Below are 16,528 nucleotides of genomic sequence, written 5' to 3' on the forward strand. Positions count from 1 at the left end.
CCTTCATAACATGTCTGCAGCTGACTGAAATAAACATACATGACTCTCGTTTGCCTAAAACCAGTTCTGTTTCAGAGGTATGTCGTGATGAAGCTATGCACACAGAAACAAAGCTTCTATATGAACAGTGTTCCCGTAGCATGGTTCTCATTTCTAGTGATACTTCATGGTTTTGGCCTGACACTTGCCCTCTCGCACTTCTGCCAGTGACAGTTTTCTCAGTTTTCAAAGCAGGGAAACTGGGGAACCTAGTCCAGGCAGTGGATGCAAAATTTACGTTTCCTATGAGTCGGTCAATACAAGGCACAGAGTTCTTACAGCTGTTGGCCTTGCTTTAAATTAGAGAGATGCAGTGAAGTATAATCTCTGGAAGATTCCTGTGAACTAAACTTGCTAGTATTGCTTAGAAATGTGGCATGAACTGGATCTCTCTGTTTTCTTTTGTTTCCTTTTTTTGTTTTCTTTTCTGATTGTATGTAGGCATTTGTTTTGTGCTCTCATAGATACCAAACCATGATTTAGCTTTGCAGACACTTGCATTTATTTATTTACAGATTTCTATAACCTTGCGTCATGCTCCTTCTTTGTGTTGAGTAAAAGAGTTTCAAATACTTTTTTTTAGTATTAGTTCATGCAAGTCTATGTTTGATTTTTTTTTATAATTTATTCAGCATTCCCAGACTAGAGCATGTTTGTGTTGGTATCTTCTCATTTTTTTCCTGTGATGAAAAATTCACAATGGTACTTTGAATAACCAGTTTGGTAGGTTCTTTGAGTAGCAAACTTATGTTGCTACATTAAAATGCAAATGCATCGTGATACTATGTCACTATTATATTTTCCTGCTGATAAATAATTTAGGAGGGATAAATTAATTGTGACTTTGAAAGAGTTATCTGGAAAAAAATCAGACCGTTATGATTCACAGTATTCCCACAATTTCTGAGGCTCTTGAGATCCTGAAGAAATTTTACAGCCTTGGTAACTCGCACTGTATCTTTGTGATAAGTCTGCTTTATCGAGACATTTTGTCCTAGTGCAGTATAAGACTAATTCAGACAGATAATACTACATTGCAACATATTGCTATTTTGAGTTCACTGGACAGAATTGTATACTGCACAGATGATCAACACAGACAAGTGTGCTTTGAATGCTCTATATTTATTTTACGTTCTGATGGCATCTGAAATAATTTTCTAATACTGCGCTCTGCTGTGCTGTCATTAAAGTCAGCTTGTGGTAATGGCATATGGTGGATGATGATGGCATGAGACCTTTCCATCAGAAGTATGGAGGTCATAGAACACACAAAAATTAAGAAAATCTGTGCCTTTCACACTGCGCTTTGCCATTTGGTTAGAGACCACTCTTTTCAGCCTACAGAATACATGCTTGCTAACTTCTGCATGTATTTTTCTGGTTTTCCCCTATTCTGAAAGAAATGGGGTTTAAAATTCTGATACAAAATTTGCTTAATTATTATTACAAGCAGCAGTTTATATTGAATGCATCAGTGTTGTGGTTTACCCCAGCCAGCAACTAAGTACCATGAAGCCGCTCACTCACTTCCCTCCCCAGCCCTGCAGCAGGATGCGGAGGAGAATCAGGAAAAAACAAAAGTAAACCCTGAGGGTTGAGATAGTAAAAAGTCATAATTGAAATAAAATAAAATGATCATGACAATGACGATGATGATGACGATGATGATGGTGATGATAATAATAATAATGAAGAAAAGGAGAGGGAAGGGGAGAGGAATAAAATCCAAAGGGAAGGGGAAAAAACCCTCAAGTGATGCACAACACCATTGCTCACTACATGCTGACCGTTGCCCAGCCAGTCCCTGAGCAGCGATCAGCCCCCTCTGGCCAGCTGCCCCCAGTTTATATACTGACATTCCACTGTATGGAATATCCCTCTGGCCAGTTCAGGTCGGCTGCCCTGGCTGTGTCCCCTCCCCTTGTCTCATGCCCCTCCAGCCCTCCCCCTGGCAGGGCCTGATAAGCTGAAAAGTCCTTGACTTAGTACAAATACTACTTAGCAACAACTGAAAACATCAGTGTGTTATCAACATTGTTCTCATACTGAATCCAAAACACAGCACTGCACCAGCTACTGAGAAGAAGAAAATTAACTATATCCCAGCCGAAACCAGGGCAATCACTTGGTGCACTGTTATTGCATTATAACTTATCATTAATGACCTACAGTGATTATCAGTTCATACGGTATTTATTATAGACAAGGTTTAAAGCCCCACTATTTTTTAGCTGTTTTCAAAAATGAGACTGGACAAAATACACTGCTGTACTCACACTGAAATATTATTGTCTTCCCCATTACTTCCATTTGGTGTCACAGATACATTTCACAAAGTGATTTTGCAAAATGCACCCAAAATTAACTTCTGTAATAATCTGAGAAACTTTAATTTGCATATACTGAATAGAGATTTTTTAAAAATACATTTTCTTCTATGTGCACTAACTGCAATTATGCATCTGCATATCTCTGCTGCAATGGACTCCTCCATACTGGGGAAGCTGAAACAAAAAAGCTTCATCATCTCTACAATCAGTAAGGCTGCCTACCACATGTCAGGGTTTCACTACAAAAAAAAAAAAAAAAAAAGAAAACATCGGTGCTGTAATAGCGCAGAACAAAGTAGTAAAACCTTTCATCAGGATGGTGGGAGATTTGGACTCACACCTTGGAGTGTCTGAGTTGGTTTTTCTATATGGCAGATGATCAGATCATGCTTCAGCTTCAATAAGCGTGTATTTTCTGAGAAATAGTGTCTTTGAAAAATGGTGCACTAACAGTTATGATAAAGACTTTAGAGTTATGTGATTCTAAGTAGGCTGTCAATAAGTACTTAGGTACTAGGTTTAAATAGTACGGAGTAGATAAATCATGAGTACACATCTAACAATAAGGATGAAATCATGTCACTCCAGTCTTCAAAAAAGGGCAAGAAGGAGGACTCAGAAAACTACAGGCCCGTCACCCTCATCTCCATCCTGGAAAGGTGATGGAACAGCTCATCCTGGAGGTCATCTCTAAGCTTGGGGAGGAAAAGAATGTTATCAGGAGTAGGAAATCATGCTTGACTAATCTGATCGCCTTCTATGATGGAGTGACTGGCTGGCTAGATCAGGGGAGAGCAGTGGATGTTGTCTACCTCGACCTCTAAAGGTTTTGACTGTCTCTCCCACAACACCCTCACAGGTAAGCTCAGGCAGCGTGGGTTAGATGAGCAGACAGTGAGGTGGATTGAGAACTGGCTGAATGGCAGAGCTCAGAGGGCTGTGATCAGCGGGCAGAGCCTGGCTGGAGGCCTGTAGCTCGCGGTGCCCCCCAGGGTCAGTGCTGGGTCCAGGCCTGTTCCACTTGCTCATCATGACCTGGGTGAAGGGGCAGAGCGTGCCCGCAGCGAGTTTGCTGATGATACAGACCTGGGGGGAGCGGCTGGTTCCCCAGAGGCTGCGCTGCCATTCAGCGGGACCGGGACAGGCTGGAGAGCTGGGCGGAGAGGGACCTCATGAGGTTCAGCAAAGGCAGGGTAAGGGCCTGCACCGAGGGAGGGACGACCCCGGGCACCAGCACGGGCCGGGGCTTGACCGGCTGGAGGCAGCTCTGCCGAGAAGGCCCCGGCAGTCCCGGTGGGCAGCAAGTTGCCCCGAGCCAGCGGCGTGCCCTCGTGGCCGGGAGGGCCAGCGGGACCCCGGGGTGCACGAGGAGGCGCATGGCCGGCAGGTCGAGGGGGTGATCCTGCCCCTCTGCTCTGCCCTGGTGAGGCCGCACCTGGAGTGCCGTGTCCAGTGCTGGGCTCCCCAGTTCAGGAGAGACGGGGAACCGCTGGAGAGGGGCCGGCGGAGGGCGGAGAAGATGATGAGGGCACTGGAGCATCTCCCTGATGAGGAAGGGCTGAGGGAGCTGGGCCCGTTCAGCCTACAGAAGAGAAGGCTGAGTGGGATCTTATGGGTGTCTACAAATATCTCAGGGGCGAGAGTCAAGAGGACGGGGCCAGGCTCTTCTCAGAGGTGCCCCGCGACAGGACAAGGGGCAACGGGCACAAACTGCAACACAGGAAGTTTCTTCAGAATACGAGGAAAATCTTTACCCTGAGGGTGACAGAGCCCTGGCACAGGCTGTCCCAGGAGGCTGTGCACTCTCCTTCTCTGGAGACATTCAAAACCCACCTGGACATGGCTCTGTGCAGCCTGCTCTAGGTGACCCTGCTTTAGCAGGGGGTTGGACCAGATGATCCCCAGAGGTCCCTTTCAACCTTGACCATTCTGTGATTCTGTGATTACTCATTTGCTGCAGATTATGTGAACACAGCTCCTATTCTCATGGCCTGGATTAAGGAGAAGCCATTTGGAAAAAGTAACATGCGGTTGCATAAGCAAAGACTGTTTACAACAATTCTCATAATACTTTATATGCACTGTAATCTGAATTAATATGAGCTGTGCAAGCTTATGTAGGATGTTTCCTAAGTTTTGGATGTTTGATTATTTTTTTTTTTAAGCTGATGCATGTCCATCTGTGCAATATTTAGTTGTGAAAGAAACAGCTTACAGGGACAGGGCACAGCATAACGGAGTGTTGCTCTGTAGCCTTTTTGGCAACAAACGGTGGGGTAAGCGGGGTCGGAGCACAGATAGCCCGTGTACCAGCTGCACGCTGAGCACACCTGCGCACCGGGGCCCGGGGCAGCTGGCCGCGGGTGCGAGCTGCTCAGCGCTCCTTCGGCCTGGCTGCTGAGGGAATGCCAGCTTCGCGGAGCGGCCCACCTCTGCCCCCGGATTCTCCGGCTCCCGTGGAGCCCGAGGTCGCTCCCATGGAGGCCGTGGTTGCTTTCTGCCGCCTCGGGAGGGTTTGGACCGTTTGGCTGCCTCCGGCCAGGACGGACCTAGCGTCTCGGCACTCCGAGTTTTAGAAGGCGGCAGCCGACGCGCTGCGGGGTCTGTCTCGGTTGCCGGCCGTACAAAGCAGCCCGCGGTCCCCGGGCCGGGCCCCCGCTTTGCCGGCGCGGCGAGGCGCGGCACAGCCCCCGCGGGCAGGGCGGGCCCCCGCGGCGCGCCCCCGCGCTGCGCTCAGGCAGCTCGGCCGGCCGGCTGCCCGCCCGTGCAGCGGCGGGCCGGGCCGGGGGGCGGCGGGGTGCGGTCCCACGGCGCCGCGGGGATGCGGGCCCTGGCGGGCAGGCGGCATGGCGGCGGCTGCGCCCCTGAGCGGAGGCGCGCGCCCAACGGCCGCGGGCGGGGGGGGGTCGGGAGCGCGCGCGCGGGCCCGGGGCGGCGGCGCGAACCGCAACCCCGCCGGAGCCCGCCGCGCGCGCCCATCCGCGGCACTGGGTGGGGCCGCTGGGAGCCGCCAACCCCCGGCGTCCTCGTCCCTCCGAGCGGCGGAGCCGGGAGCCAATGGGCGGGCGGGTAGCGAGTGCGCAGCGGCCAACGGGAGCGGCTCGTTCAGGGCCGCTGTCCAAGCCCCTCAGGGCGGCGGGGAACGGCGCGGCGAGCGGGGCAGCGGGGCGCGGCGGGGGACGTCGCCCGGAGCAGGTTAGCGGTTGCCCGGGCTGCGGCGGGGAGTCGTAGGCGAGCCGGTGCGGCTGGGGGCCGCGGGCTTGAGCCGCTCCAGCCGCCCCTGCGGTCCGTGAGGGGGGCGCCGAGGGAGCCGGCCGCCGCCGTGCGTTTCCGGGAGGCTGGCGGGGAGGGGGAGCGCTGAGGCGCGTCGTGGCGGCGGCCAGGCCGGGGGCGCGTTGCGAGCGAGGGAGCTCGGCTGCCGGGATCGATGCTTAGAAAAGGGGGGGAAACCCCAGGCGCCTCATCGAGCCCGCGCTCCCGCGGGGGCAGGGCCAAAAGCCCCGGGCTCGGCGGCGGCCCGCTCCACCTGCCGCTGGGCCTGGGGCCGGGGGGCACCACCCGTCGCCCCGTGCTCTTCCTCTGCCCTTCCGCCGCAGGGTGGGCCTCTTGCGAGCGGCGCCGCGCCTGCCCTGCCTGCGAGGCGGCCCCGGCTGCCCCCGGCCGCGCTGCCGCGGCGGTTCCCCTTTCTCCGAGCCCCTTGGTTGCGGCTGGTGCAGAGAGCGGGCGTACAGGAAAAGGCCGCAACTTTCCCTCCCGCCTAGGGGAACGTTACGGGGAAGAGAACCGAAACGGACAGTTTCTTCAAGCAGAAGTCCTGGTTCAGGGGGTCCACGCATCAGGAACTAGTAGGAGGAGGGCTGTGATAGCTCTTGGTGTGTGCAGCAGCCCCTGGCTCTGGGTAGAGGCTTGGAGTCCTTGTGCAGCAGCAGCCACGTGTGTCTACAGAAAGGCTTTATGGAGTGAGGCTTAAAGTGTGGCTAACTGCGGAGATATATTGATCAGTAGCGAACATGTAATTGAAACCGGCTTGAATCCCATGGAAATAGAAACCTTTAATTTCATTTAACCTACTTAGAAGTTTTAGCAACTGGAAGCTTTTGATATTTTAAGAACTGTTTCAATATTAATTAAGCCAGAAATGGAGCGTGTGGGAGTTCTACTATCTGTGACATCCATCTGTATTCTAGTAGGCTACAGTTCCTTGACCCTCGATTTGTGTGTTATGTCTGAGCCTCATAACTGACATACATAATCTCCAAACTGCTGGAATTATGGTATTAGGTATATATTTCTAGGATCTTTACTCTTTAGCTTTTCTACTCTGTTTTTGTACCATCCCCTCAAATATGGTTGACTCACAAATTAGCTATTTCCCCACCCAAACCTGCCCACAACTGGATATGAAAGATTGACTTTACAGGTTGTTGGGTGGGGTTTTTTTCCTCTCCTAGCCGTTGCAGAACTATAAAGTTCTGTGCAAATCTAGATCTGTAACTTTTCACTGCAAGTACTTAGTCTTTATTTATTTGCCTTATGCTGGACTGCAGATCTAATGAAGCTTTACTAGAGACAGTTTTAGCAGTAAAAGCACAGTGGGGTAATTCTCTTCGATTAAGTGTGACTGTCTAATGTAGAAGTATGTTTTGTATGTGATAAATATTTTTCCTTCTTACAGTTACAAAAAACCCAAACCTGGTGACATCTCAGTCATCCTAGGCAGCTGATACGTGTCAATAAAAAGTTGGCACTGAAGCAAAACTAACTTTTGTAACGGCAACAGATTTCTCCTCATTCAGTATTTAGTGTTCCTTTGGACTTTGAAAATGTTCAGGATATCTACTGGCCAGATGTGAGCAGAGAGCATCGCTGTCAGTTTTATAGTACGACTCCTGATGGTGTGCCATGACTCTGCTTAGAAGAGTCATCTTTGAAAGCGGGAGCAATAGTTGTCTTGAAATACCTGTACTAGCACTTCTCCTGCAAATGGAGAATCTGTAGAATCTCTTAGCTCCTGAGAGGCCAAACTGAATCTCCTTCTGACTACTGTAAAGGGTGCTTTGTCATCTTCCTGTTTCTGAGTTCTAGCTCTTGTAGGAACTCGCAGTTCCTCACAAGCACCATGCTTCCAGTGCTTGGAAGGGATATATAACAAACTAAAATTGTTATACAGCAATTTGGAAAGTTTAAGCAAGTGCTAGAAAACATGCTAGTTGCTGAAGATATATGGCTGTACCACTGCAGTGATTTCAGGTTCGGTTAGCTTCTGCAACCAGAAATTGTGTGTGTTGGGTGTGTGCTTGGTTTTTTGTGACAAAATGTTCAGTGTTTGAGAGGGGTCTGTGTTCAGTACAGTACGCCTGTTACTTGTCTGCAGGAAGCAGAGCCACTGAGTAACTTAAAGCAAACAAAAAACTTCTGTACAGGAACCAGTATCATCAAAACTTGTGTTGGTTAGTTTGGTATTTTGTAGGTGGAGGACTTATCTTGTGTAATTGTTTTATGGTTGGGCATAGTTAGTACCTTCATGTGCATCCATAGTGTTTGTCCCAGTTGCTAATTCTGAGCCTTGCAGTAATGCAGTCCTCCAGCTATGCTTTGTTTAGCCTCAGTACTGCGAACCATCCTAACAAATAGACCAGGTATTCCTATTTGCTTTTTTTCCCCCTCTTCCTTCTGGGTGTCACCAACCCAGGGTTTCTAGTGAGGTCCTTCCTATACAACTGTCATTCTTTGCCTTTGTTAAGCTTTATCCAATCTCAAAGAATGTGTGACTCCATTGACGTACCCTATTACTTTCTTCCTTTGGGTGTGGTTAGAAAAAATATGCTTAGTAGATCTTGTCAAGCTGCCATTTGATGTTGCTAGCTGTATATTCACTACATCATGCCAACCTTTCCGTGACATTGTTCAGCTTGATGTTTGTAAATTTGTAGTGCTTCTTGAGCAATAAGCATAATTGATAGATCCAAATAACACATCTATTAGTGTCAACGTAAGATTGGAGCCCCTGGCATCTACGTGATTGGTATCAGCAGGTAGCTGTCCTTCAGAGAAGAGAGGCTTCATGCATCCTGTTTAATTTGGGCTCACTTTTATTTGTCCTTTTTGTAGGACAGGTAGGCAATCTGTTAGTAGAACTTGCTTTAGCTATGTATGTGTTCAACCTCATTTTAAAGGTAAGAAAGCTGTGAAAATGGGCTTTTATTTTTTGATGGGATTTTGTTCTACGTGTATTTGAAAAAAACCCACCCACCCACACAAGTTTACCTTTCCTTTTTTTTTCAAGAAGGTGATTAGCCTGCAAATACAACTTGATAGAGCAGTTGTCAGAAATTAGTTATATTTAGGTTTCAGAAGAATTATTGGGAATTTCTGCAGGAATATAATGGAAGAGGAAATATCTGTTTATTTGCATTGGAAAGTCATTGCATTGCATCATGTTAAGACCTTATATTGTTGACTGCAGTTTTACATGAAGAATTCTGAAATGGCTCACCTAAACATTAAGGATTTAAGTTCTTGGTTACAGTTATGTATAACTTGATTGTAATTTTAACAAAGAGTTTTAAAATCTTAACTCTTTGCAGCTGTTAAACAGTTAGCTCACCAGCTATGAGTGCTTACTTTGGGTGTCCTTTACTACAGAGGCACTGGAAGTTGGGGTCTGGCGAAACATGGTCAAGGTAATTTGAGGAATTTCTTACGGAAGTATGGTTAGTGAATTCGTACTAAACATCCACATGTAGCTCTGACATAATGTATTATGGGTTTTGTTTTGGTCACACCCTGCCTTAAGTCTTTCTTAAACTACCTCAGACTCTCCAGTTGAGATGAGCTGAGAGGATCGGCAAGGTTGATCACTGGATTATTTTTTTTTTTTAATTGTAAAAGGTATGGAAGGAGTCTAGAGTTGTTGATTCATAGGGTTTCAAATTCATTATGTGATATCTGCTGTGAAATGTGACTCAAGCCTTCAATTCCATAATAATATATCTAGTTTAACGCAAGGGGGGAATAAGAGTCGGCTTTTTTGTCCTTGATGAAGTATTGTGATTGTAAATACTTTGTTAATAAATGTAATCATATATGCCAAGGCAGTTCTAGTAAAAGACTAGCTCAGATGGCTTATCTTGTCCTTCTGATGTTTTGCACAGAACATAATTGTAGGTACAGGTTTTGGGTAGTTACTTTTGTCCTGTCTGATCAACATGAGGGATGTGAATCTGGGTTTTTATTCACCTAGATTGTCTAGTTTCACTGTTAAGAGACTAAACTGATGAGCCACTTGAGTGTCGTTTCTTCCTTCTCCTGCCCCGTTCCCTATACTTGTTTTTTGGCTTTCCGATCCCAGCAAAACGACAGTATTATAGTAACAACTGAGCAATAATCCTGCTGCTAACACTTTTTCTAGTGATAATCTGGACTGGATATCAACATACTCCTATGAAGGCGAAATTGATGAATTTGGCTTATTTTCTTAATGCAGTGAATAGAAATTGGGTGATTTTGTAGCTTTAGCAGTTTCTGTAGTAGTCGAGTGTGTATGTTGGTCTGTTCATTATGTTGTAGGTAGGCTCTTCTGATGGGTTTTGTTCCCCTTTCAGGGTTAACTCTTCATTGCATAAATCATGACTCTAGAGCCATGATTTATGCAACTACCTTGATAAACAGTGAGGCTTTATCTTGTAATCCTTTCGTAACCAAAAGCACAAGTGAGATTTCTAATGCAGGTTTCTAACTAACAGAGCAGCAAATCTTCAATCTCCCTGCCTCGTGTTTTCTTAAATCTTGTTTGAAAGCTCTCTGGATATGTGTTAAACATGTTTGTACATGAACTGGAGATGGATTATAGTAAATGTTCTTATATGATATGTGCTTTACTGTAATAGCTTAATTTCTGAGCTGATCTATGCCTTCTGTGCAACTTGGAGAAATTAGGTTAATTATATTAAAAGAGATTTTTATTTTTTTTCTTTCAACATGCACTTGAAGATTAAGCTCAAATGGTAAATGATTCAGAAAAACATCAAGTTATAACCTAATAATGAAATGATAGTAAAAAACTTTTACTTTGTATTAATAAATCTTTAGAGGGACTTACTATAAAAGAACTGATATTACAGGAAAGCAAGGGACCTTTGTGAACAGAGTACATGCGACTCAAAGGTAGCTTCAAAGTCGTCTGGTACAGAATCCCTCTAAACAAAAGCATAAGCAAATGGAAACTTGTAGTAGAATCAGAATTTTGTCTGCAAGAAGGTGTGTGAGCACACAGATAAGTATCTGTATAACCATGTGCATCAAATACTGCTAATGACAAAGTTCTGCTGAGACCAACTCAAGAGTGGCCCATGTTGAAGTCTGCTTCCCCTCAGTAAGACTAAAGGATTAGAAGAAATTAAAGACCTCATGATTTCAGGCACAGCCCTGATTTGAAAGTATCGTACTTTCACAAGGGTGACTTCAAATGGCAAATGAAATAGTTTGTAAGTTGGGCTAAATTCTGCGAATAAATTATTGGGTGGACATGGGTTAGTGCGTCCAAATTCACTGTGTTCCTTAAGCCATGGAGTAGTGTACTTGGGTTTTGTCATTGTTGTCTTAAAGGAGGTTACAGAACTACTTCAATGTTTGGTATCAATCTCAGTTTTGGTATCAAAAAGCTGTGGTGCTGTTAAATAGGTCATATGCAATATTAAGTCTTACCTAAATCAATTTAGTAATGCTTCTTACCATTAATATATATACTGCCAGAGGTAGTATTATGTCCAGGAGGAATGTAACTTGAGGAGCATGCAGTCCAGGAAAAACTTTCAGCATCCGGCATGTTTCTGTGGTTAAGAATAGTGAGAAGTGTTGTTTTTAAAAAGCAACTCTACTTTATTGTGAACATAAAGCTATGCACTTAGTTATGTAAACTTTGACCTAACTAAACTAGTTACTGTAATTGGTATTGTGTTTCAATAGATAAATGATTTGAAGTGGACAAATCTCTTCCTTGGTAGTAGATTACTCTCTTTGAACATCTTCAAGATCGGAGAATATAACTAGTTTGAAATGTCTATTGCTATTTCTCAGAAATTCTCTAATATACAGAGTGTTGGCCACATGTTTACCATATTCCACATGCAGCTTTGGGTCTTCTGGTGGTATTTATACTGCAGTTGTGATGATTTAGGTGTAATCTTTCAGATTGTTTTAGTTTTGTTGTGTTTCTGTACCTCTTTGTAGAGATTGTCAATAAAGACATTGTTGGTAGACATCAGAGAACTTACTATTACCCTGAATCCACTCCAGTTACTTGTCTGGAAAGTGTGTAGTGAGATACTTACCATCTGGCATACTACCAGGCATAAGCCAGACTGGCTAGCTAATATGAAGTTAGTGGACCCATTTTGATAGTTCCTCAAAACTTAGTTGCTTTAATTAGCTTCCAAACCTGGCAATGTGTTTTTCAGCTCCTGGAGATGTGCTAAGTTCTCTTGGCAGATTTATCCTGCAGGGGACTGGCTTACGGCTAGTGAAGAAAATGACCTTGCAGAGAGTAGATAAGAATGTTGATGAAGTCTAAAACATGGATAAGCTTGTCTTTCTGCTAGCTGTGGGAAGAATCCCAAATCTTCCACGTGATTGTGAAGTTTGGAATAGGTATGCTTTAAGGTTAACTTACACCAAAAGCAGCTTACAACAGGAAATACTCTTATCATTTCAGTCTCTACTCATCTTCTAAAACAGTATCTTTCACAGATAAGGTTACTCAATGGATATAACCTTGGACCGTGAAGACAAACAAACTATCATCCTTTGGTGATATGTTGGATAGGTATTGTCCAAATAGGGCAGATCATTGACCCTTGTTGAAAAATCTGGACATTCTGCTGATAGTATTCTTTTACTTACTTTTGTGGAAACAAGGCATCAAATGAAATGAGACGTGATATCATGGTATGACCCAGGGTTGTCTTTCTGGCAGTAACCTTGTTTAGATGAGTTAAATATTACTTCCTTGGTTGCCTGAATCTCTAATCTCTCCAGTTCTTAGGTTTTTATTGGTTTTTGGCTTGCTGTAGTGTCATTGCAATGTGGCAATTGAAGCTTTAGATGAGGGACTTCTGTAATGATTTTTTTTTTTTTTTTTTTTTGTCTGGGGTGGATGGATGTATCTGTGCTCTTCAAAAAAACCACAACTCTGTGCATTCAGGTTTGATGTCTAAATGGACTTCATCTCCTGAATATATATCTGAACAAAATGTTTCCTCTATGTTACTTTTAGACCTCTCTCTGTACTGCTGCTAGTATTAGTTGAAGCTGTTGAAGGGAAAGGGGGAAAACTAGTTTCAGGCTGCATTTTTGCAGAACTTTGTGGCTTGTTGCTGATGCTTCAGAGGTTGGGTAATACATACTTTCTTTTTTTTTTTTGTGTGATAATCTCAATATGATATAATTTGGAGGGAGCATGTTGTTCACCTAACTAATGTTAGTTGGTTATAAATTAGAAAATAGACCATGTAATCTCTAACAAGCACGTATTTACGCATTCTTTTTAGCTGCTGGATTTCGCATTAAAACTTTCACTGGAGCCGCAGCAGGCTTTCCTGGCACTTGGAAAGCAGATCTTTTAAGCATCTTGATCTGTGTTTGGACAAATCTGAGAACCGATCTTTTTCCTGTTAAAAACAGAACTGTCCTTGTTTTGAAAGTCAGAGACCTCTGTTTTGAAGCAATGAGTTAAATATTGCTGCAGTAGCTATGAAGGCAAACAGAGCTGCTGTTGTTAGTTCCATAATAGCACTTGTTCAGCCTTGGACACTAGAATTTTTTACAAGATGGGGAATGTTGTTGGCTAGGATCCTGGAGTATGGTGGTTGTTGTTTGGTTTTTGTTTTTTTAACTGAAGTGCTTAGGGGCCCTTGATATATCAAAGGACAGCACCCTTCAAATAAGCAGTACCTTCAAAGTGTCACCATTGGTTTAGTTCTGAACACGTGAATTCAGAAGTATCCTAGCATCAGTTTCTGTGTAGTAGCTTAACAGAAGCTTCCTGTACCAAAGGCCTTGTATCCCTAAAAGTCATCTGGTAATTTTGATCATCCCTGTTCAAGAGCAAGAATTCTTTACAGAACTTCTGTTAATCCTTTTTGCTGTCATATTTCTCTTCTTTTTTCTTTTTTCTTGACTGTTACTACTTATTATCTCAAAGTAGCTATGATATAGTGAATCAGATACTCCAAGGTGTGATTTAGACAACTTTGTGTTTAACAGGAGTTATCTGTCTGGGTTTTTGAAGAGGTAGTTGTTAACAAGTCATAGGATAACTAGTGAAAATATGTATTGCTGGTTGATAGCTACAATTCAGCTATTGCAAACATGCAACAAGTTGCATGCTAAACCAAGATAAAATGACTGCTGACACTTAAATATCAACTTTGAAATGCTGAATTTGATTTTGTCATGTTGTCTTGCGAGGTAGGATTTTCTTCCTGGACCTGTTCCAGTCTGTTGCATGTTAGAGGCCCAACTAAATTTCTGCTGGGAACAACATTTATTTCTTAACTGTTTGGTTGGGTTCTCTTTTTTTTAGGAAAAAAACGCCACAATTATGGTGTAGTTACTGAATAATTTGCTGCTGTAAAGAACTTTAAAAGGTAACACAGATAATATTACACTTGTGGGATAAATTCCTTCTGGGCTTGAAATTAGGAGTTGCCAGCAATGTTATGCTAACTGGCATGTGGAGGTGCATTCTCAGAGAAGGCAGGGAAAGCTAGGTGGAGAAGGGGAACATGCCCTTTCCTGCAGTTGAGATAACCTTTCTTTCTAGTAGGGCAAAATGTATGCTGCTCATCTTGGACTTCATTCGCACTTTGGTTCCAACATGGTTTTTACCCTTAATTCAGATTTGGTCGTTCTAGCCAGTTCTCTCACAATCCCAGTAGTATTGGTGTAACAATTGTAATTGGCAGCAACACGTACTTCTGAAAAGGTCACCAATTCTGTTTTCTAGTTGGAATCTTCTAGAAGAATGGAAGAAGATGACAAACTTAGTGTGGAAAATTGCTATGAAGAAAGCCTATCAGAGACTAGGTGTCAGAGAGCAGGGTAGAGGGAAATAGTGTTGATGGTTTCTTAAATGAAACACTTCTGTTAATCCTTAAAAAAAGAAAAAATGAATTAGCTTCAGACATACATGTAGGTGTTGAATGTGTTGAATTCAGTCTCAGGGGTGAACGTATGTGTTCATGTTTTTTTTTTTTTAACTGAACCCATTTCATCATTGTACTTAAGCATAGCTTTGGATCTTGATGTTTTGTAGGTCTGTTATTCTGTAAGAGTTTCATGAGAATAATGTAATTTTTTTTTTTTTTTCTCTAATATTAACCTCATACTCAAAGGATTATGGTCAGAAATAACTGAAGCAGGACACTTCCCAATCTCTTCTGGCTTCCAGTTTTCTTTACATCGTATCACCCTAAATCTTGTCAAATTTTTCGGTTAGCTAAAAAACTGGACCATAGCAACACAGATATTTCCACTGGAAGCAGAACTCTTTTCATTGTTTTAGCTTTTAGAAACAGATGTTGGACTGTAGCCCACGTCTGGGTACAAGTACAAGCAAGGTTCCTGTGTTTGCATAGCCAAGGACTGCCTCTGCCCTTGTGAACAGGTTTGCAGACTGAGGATACAGCATTTTTTCAGAAGCAGTATTAAGCCTTCCTTTGGGGATGGGCAAGTGAACTGATGGTATTAAAGTACCATCATAGAGTCTTAAGGGGTAAAAAAATATTAATTATGGCTAGGCAGGTAAATTAGTAATAAGATTATGTAGGTACCATAACAAAAATGAATCTTGGTGACAACATTGGTACTGTAAATGATTGCATGAGATTTTCTCTTCCCTCTTTGAGGGAACAGAAGTTTTATCCTATGCGTGGGAGCAAGCATGCAGATTTTTAGGAGGAAATAGAGTTAAATGTTGTATGTATGCAAAGACCAGGGAAATAAAAGTTATGAGGAGGGCATACTTAAACAACAGAGAGCATTAATTGTGACTTCCAGAGCAACGGTGAAGACAATAGGCCCATATCTTACATTGAATAGGAAAAAGTGACTCATAAGCATGCTTTATCTTGCTTTATTGCGTGAGATGTGCTTTGAAATTTGCGTTAAAGTCTCTTAAGTATGTGGCAAAAGTGATTTCATGTAAATAACTTTTTCCCTCCATCCACATCTTTTTTTCTTACTAACCTTCAAAGAAACAATTTTGGATGATGTACTGTAGCCAACGGAAACAGTAGTGATTGTTCAGGTCTAAACTTGCTACTGTATGCCATTATCACTTTCTGGATGCTTCACTAATAAATGCAGGAGCTAACCTTGTTGAAGAAGGGGATCAAAATAAAATTTGGAATGTTGGACCAGAAAATATAAGACTCTGTATCCAGACTCCTGAAGCTGGGTCTTATGCAGGTGATGACTTGCTTCTGGCAAGTAATCATTTAGAACTTGTTCAGAGGCTTCGTTGTGATAGAAGCACATGAAAAGCACAGCACAGTTGCGTTAATATGACAGGTACCTGAGATGTAGACCACTGTTCCAAAAACATTTAAGTTTCAGGCAAAAAGTGCAAATTAAGCCTATCGTTGTTCTCTGCTAACATACATCTCATGTATATTCATTCCTGCTTGCAGTGCCTGCTGTTTCAAAAGAACTAAGCATGTTTAGAAGTTGCATTCCTTTATTCTTGAGTGGTAGGTGAAGAAAGGCTCTCATCTTGTTTGGGTATTCAGTGTTGTAATTCTTGCTTAAGAAACGCTCCGTGTTTAAGGAGACTCATTTTCCATGGTTTTTTTTTTTTTTAGTATCGTGGCTTTATGGAATCTGTCCCTTTTCAGTAGTGTTTGGTTGTAATGGTTTGTGTATCTGCTATAGGAGACTATAATTAGACTTTCACTATATCAGCGTATTTTAAGTGTAATTAGAAAGATTGGTAAAACGTGGTGGAAGTGTATCCATATGCTCCAGTCTTCTACAGTAAAAGTTGTTCAAAGGTTACAATAAAGATGTTGGTATATAGGACTTAACAAAATGGTTTGAAGTTAGCCGGAGGCACAGGTTTGAGTCATAAAGGTCATGGTCCAAAGATGACATTAGCGTAA

The 16,528-nt window shown here is 43.4% G+C and overlaps 1 protein-coding gene across 2 annotated transcripts in view; it reads left to right on the forward strand.

The window, feature by feature from the left end:
• The first annotated feature begins 5,436 nt into the window (after nucleotides 1-5,436).
• The window catches only part of FAR1 (fatty acyl-CoA reductase 1), a 39,591-nt gene continuing 28,499 nt past the window's right edge, over nucleotides 5,437-16,528 (forward strand). For both annotated transcript variants that reach the window (XM_040608622.1, XM_040608623.1), the window contains exon 1: nucleotides 5,437-5,567. The gene's annotated coding sequence lies outside the window, so the exon portion shown is untranslated. The remainder of the gene's footprint in view (nucleotides 5,568-16,528) is intronic.

This window comes from Falco naumanni, chromosome 10, assembly GCF_017639655.2.
Source record: "Falco naumanni isolate bFalNau1 chromosome 10, bFalNau1.pat, whole genome shotgun sequence".
Classification (NCBI taxonomy): Eukaryota; Metazoa; Chordata; class Aves; order Falconiformes; family Falconidae; genus Falco; species Falco naumanni.